We start from the raw sequence: 5,136 nt of genomic DNA on the forward strand, positions 1-5,136 counted from the left end.
GGGCGAGGCACATCAGTCGCCGGCTTCTGGACGGCCACTCCTGCTGGCCACACACGGTAGCCCATGGCAAACCAATGTAGCAGGGGCTGCAGCCTACACTGTCGCCAGTGACTCACGGCAGCCCAGCTCCAGGTTGAGCTGTTGTTCAGCATCTTAGCTGTGCAGGGCAGTGTGACTGGCCCTCATATGTGGGATCTGAACCGGGACCCTCTGGCATCCCAAGCCAGTTCTTAACCATTGCGCCACTCGGCCGGCCCTCAGGTGCTTTTCTAATCCATAATCACCTCCCTCTCATTTTGCCCTGTCAGCTGTTTCAACACCGGACACCACAGGGAAACTGCTGGAGAAGGAAGGAGGGAGAAGCAATGGGGTTCATTAGGAAGGGGACATTTGTGATTCACTGCTGCTAAGTGGACAGCTCCAGCTCACCTCCCCAGGCCCCGCCCCCAGGCCGGAAGAGGAGCTAGGCGAGAGCCCTGGCCCAGGTCTGGGAGTGATGGCAGAGGACAGTGAAGGCTGCAGGGCCAGCAGTGAGCATCAAGGCTCCAGCTTACCTCTGTCCCCTCGAAGATGGTCTTACCGAATGCAGTGGGTTGCCTGTGTTCCCAAAAAGATATGTTCAAGGACTGACCCCCTGTTCCTGTGACTGTGAGCTTATTTGGAAGTAGGGTCTTTGCAGATATAATTAGTTCCTTTCATCTCGAGATGAAATCGTCTTGGGTTTAGGATGGGCCCTAAATCCAGTGGCTGGTGTCCTTGTAAGAAGAGGAGGGAACACTCAGGGACACAGGAAGAAAGGCCCTGTGAAGATGGAGGCAGAGACTGGAGTGACGTGGTTACAAGCCCAGGGTCACCCAGGGCCACCAGACGCTAGAGGAAGAAAGGAAGGATCCTTCCCCAGAACCGTGGGCTGGAGCGTGGCCCTGCTGACATCTTGGTTTCGGGCTGCTAAGCTCTAGAACTGTGGGAAAATAAATGTCTGTTCTTTCAAGCCACCCAGTTTGTGGTACTTTGTTATGGTAGCCTCAGGAAACCAATACAATGAATAAAGAAAGCAAGCCCCAAAAAAGTAAATTTTAAAAAAAGCACAAATCAATTGAAAGTAAGGTGACTTTTCTTAAGAAGCAAGCAATCTTAACACCTCTGAAACCACAATGGGAGTAGCTGGTTCACAACAAAGAGCTAAGGAGAGAAATAAAACAACCTTTTATTATGAAGCCACNTAGGAACACTCCCACTGATGAACAAAGACAGGAGTGGAAAAGAGACATAACTGAGGTTAAAATGTCTCTTATTTGCAAACTTTACAGAAATGTGTGACCGTAAGAACCCACCGCAATTCAGTGGCAAAACCAGAATTTGTTCTTACTGAATGGCGCTGACTTAGCAGGTACATCCAGGCAGAGAAGGCCAGGCCACTCCTTGGCCTTTCCAGAGCAAGTGCCCCCAAAGAGAACGCAGCAGCCAAACTCCTGCTAGTTTTGGATCTAGCTCAGAAGGCCCAGCCTTACCTTTTCAGGGAGGGTTGGCCTCTGCCTTAGAGGAACCTGAGTCTGGGCTTGGAGGCCGGAGATCTGGGTTCAGAGCACAGCCGTGCCACCGCCTATCTGTGGAGCCTTGGGCAAGTTGTGAGAACCCTCTGAGCCTCACCTTCCACATCCGTGAGGTGACCGGGGTTCATATTCCCTGCCTTGAAAGACAGATGAGGGGAGGGAAGGTCATAAGGAGCCGTGCCTGTGAACTGTGAGCAGCCATGGCTGTGTATGGGGTTCTTCTCCCTGTAAGGCAGCCAGCTTCATCTGGGGAATACTGTCATTCGGAGTCCTGCTGGGGTGGCCCCAGGAGCCTGGTTCTGGGAGCTCATCTATCTCCCCAGGCATGGAGAAGGGGTGCTATTTCTGAATCAGGCTTCTAAGCCAAACTCCAGACTACACTGTGGTTTCCCAGCAAGCGGGGCCCCAGGATCCCCATCGCCCTTGCCTCTGCCTGCCCCTGCACACCCTGGGCACGCTGCCCGCTGGCCCGTGCCGCATCAGCCAGGCTCCGAGAAGGAGAGACAGGGTGGAGGCTTTTTCATTTTCCCTTTCAGGCTTGATGGATGACGAAAGACTCCGCCTCCAGCTGTCAGAACTCCAGCCCGCACTTTGCCTCCAACTCCGCGGTGAGGGACACAGCTCCTCTTCATCCTGGCATCAAACGTCTGTTTGATCAGCTTTTCATCCATTTTCTGCAAATGTGGCGACTTAGGGATGTTCTGAGTCTTGAAGGACTCTAGGTGTTGCACCCTAGCAATATATCAGTGAGGCTCCGACAGTGACATTGGGTGGGTGCCCTGCCCTCTGCCAGCCCCTTTATCTCCCTCCCTCACCCCCCACCCCCAGCTCCCACAGCCCCTGGCTGTCTTCCTTTGCCACACTAGGTGGAGATCTGGTGCCCCCTGGAGGTCAGATAGGAAGGGCAGGGGTAGGAGGGGACGGGGTTGGAGTGGCTGGGAATAAGGTGGCATCTCCTTCCTTGATGTCACTGCCCCTCAGCTCAGCCTTCCTGATAGTAAAGGTGATTGACTGAGTGCTGGTTAAGCGCTCTGCATCCCATGTCTTTAGTGATACACAAGCTTCCTCATTTGCTAGCAAATCCCAGCTTTGCCCAGCATTTTTTTTCAACCCTTTTCTTCCTTGAGCACAGAACATTGTGGGGCTGGCAGCTCCCATGTTTTCAGAGAAGGGAGCCGGGGATCTGAGAAGCTGTGCCAAGTTCACAAGTTACTGACAAGGAGGGGCCACAGTTGGTCAAGTGATGGCAAAGGCCAGGGGAAGCCGGGTGGGGACCTGTGGGCATCAGGGCAAGGGGGCCAGGGGCTCTGTCAGGGAGGGCTGAGGGTGGTGGAGTGGACCCTGGACCAGGGCTCAGGATGGAAGCTTTGAAACTCCAAGGATGAAGAAGGAGGCAGAACAGAGCAGGACGGAAGCCAAGACCCAGCGAGGGAGGCTGGGGGGCAAAGCAAAATCAGAGCTCAGCAAGTGCAATAGTCAAAGATCCGAAAGAAAAAGCTNGGCCTGTGGGAACTCCCTCACTTGCGATGTCTTCATCTCCAGGTGGCTTCTTACCCCTGGAGGGCCAGGCAAGGGTTTGAGAGACAGCACGGAGGAGTGGTGGAGAGGGTCAGGGGCGGGCAGGACCAGGGCTGTGCTGGTGGAGGGGGGCTGTGGGAACGGAGCGCAGGGCATGCCATCTGTAGGACCCCAACATGCCTCTCAAACGTCCTTCCTCAGAGCCCACAGGAACCTCCTTGGGAGCACGCCCTCTCTGTTCTAACAAGCTGCTGCGGCTGGGAACACTTCCTAAACTCCTCCTGGGGAACCGTCACCGGAGCCGGTTATTGGACACCAGGCAAACCAGTCCCCCTGCCTGGCAGCGACAGCCGTTCTGGGCAGGGCTCCCCATAGGGAGTTCAGCCAATTAAGAAAACAATTAGCCTCCCCTGAGGCTAATTCATGCATTGTCACCCCACACAGTTCTGTGGTTCTAGGGGGCAGAGGGCCTAAACCTCCTGTGGGCAGAGGGGGGGAGGGGGGATGTAGCAGCCATTAATTATGCAGATTCCTGCCCTTACCTGAGACTCGGCTCCAGGAGGCTTTAAGATCTGTATTTTAACAGACCCTCCGTTCTCACGTTTGAGAAACTGCCCGAAGCACTTCCAGAGGCAGATTCCCCCGGGGCTGTGGGCAGGGTGATGGGCAGCTTGCCCATGGGCCAGAAGGAGCCCTTCAAAAAGATTTGCTCCTCCCCTCCCTCGCTCCCTCCCTCCCTTCTCCCCCCTTCCCTCTCTCCCCACCAGCAAGGCCAGCATGGTGTTCTGAGGCTAGAACAAGCCTCCTCGGGTTGCTCCCTGACCTTATCTCCTAAGCCAGTGCAGGCAGTTTCCTCATCTACTGTATGAAAGGGGGTGAATACCCACCTCGAACAGGTTTGATGAACAACTGGGGTAACAAGAGATGAAAGCGTTTTGCAAAGAATAAGATGTTGGTTGAAAACAGCTGTTTTGCCATAAACACTTACTGAGCCCCTCTCTCTGTAGGTTTCTTTTCTAGGGGCTTGGGGGATTTGCAGAGAGCAACAAGGGTCCAGCAAGGGGAGATGGAGCAGATACAGACCCTGAGGGGGTGTGTGGTGATGGATGAGGAGATCTGTGGAGGGCGCCTGCTCTGGGAGGGGGCAGCATGGGGACAGTCGGGAAGGATGGGGAGTGGGACTAGGAGGAGGGACAGGAGCAGGGAGCCCTCCAGCAGCATAGAGTCCATTCTTGGATCTGGCCCCTGTTAGGGCTGCAGCTCCAGAAGCGGGGTGCAGAGGGCTGGGTGGCGACAGGGGACTCTACCCCAAGGACTTTCCCACCAGTTCAGCCTGACTCACTAGCTCTCATCTCTACTTTGTGTCCAGCACGTTCTTTTCCTCATTCCCCTTCCCACTGCCCTGTGGCTGGGCAGCTCCCTCAAACCCCCATGGGGAGACCTACGTCAAAGCAAGAAGGCCTTAGGCTCACAGATGCAAAGCACCCGGGCCAGCACCTCTAATCCCTACAGGAGTCCAGAAGTCCCTCCAGTGACCCACAAGGAACTTCAGGTCACTTGTTCCTTCATTCAACAAACCTGTCCAGGGCATTGCTCAGGGCCAGGCCCTGTCCTGTGCACCCTCTGTCTAGGGCAGAGCTTGACACCCATACACCTAAGTTACAACCCAGTGGGAACCCAGTGTGATGGGGACACAAACCCAGAGCAGGCTGAGCCCGCCATGGAAGCCAAGGCCACACAGCACTCACAGAGGCTCAGTGAGACGCTTCCAGGGGTAGAAGAGGAGGGGGGGTGTGTGGCAAAGGGGGCTAGGGTGTCAGGTCCAGCCTAGGAGCTGAGGCAGGAGAGGGGCCCATTTATTTTTCTGTTTAAAAAATTACTGGTATTGCAACTAGTATCCATTTCTACTGTTGTCATTTCACATGTACAAATTTTCAGGCGCTCTGAGTTAAGCAGCTTTCTGGCCGTTCCTGGAAGGCTGGCATCATTGACGATAAGGTTTCCAAGTGGAAAGACTCCCCGGAAGACACCTTGTTGGAAAGACTCCCCGGAAGACACCTCATTT

General features: G+C 54.9%; 1 long non-coding RNA gene across 1 annotated transcript in view; it reads right to left on the reverse strand.

Annotated features, from left to right (window-relative positions):
• Positions 1–1,229: 1,229 nt before the first annotated feature.
• LOC109371485 (uncharacterized) overlaps positions 1,230–5,136 on the reverse strand; it is a 64,431-nt gene continuing 60,524 nt past the window's right edge. The window contains exon 3 of the long non-coding RNA XR_002121889.1: positions 1,230–1,690. This is a non-coding gene — a long non-coding RNA (uncharacterized LOC109371485). The remainder of the gene's footprint in view (positions 1,691–5,136) is intronic.

This window comes from Hipposideros armiger, unplaced genomic scaffold (assembly GCF_001890085.2).
Source record: "Hipposideros armiger isolate ML-2016 unplaced genomic scaffold, ASM189008v1 scaffold_572, whole genome shotgun sequence".
Classification (NCBI taxonomy): Eukaryota; Metazoa; Chordata; class Mammalia; order Chiroptera; family Hipposideridae; genus Hipposideros; species Hipposideros armiger.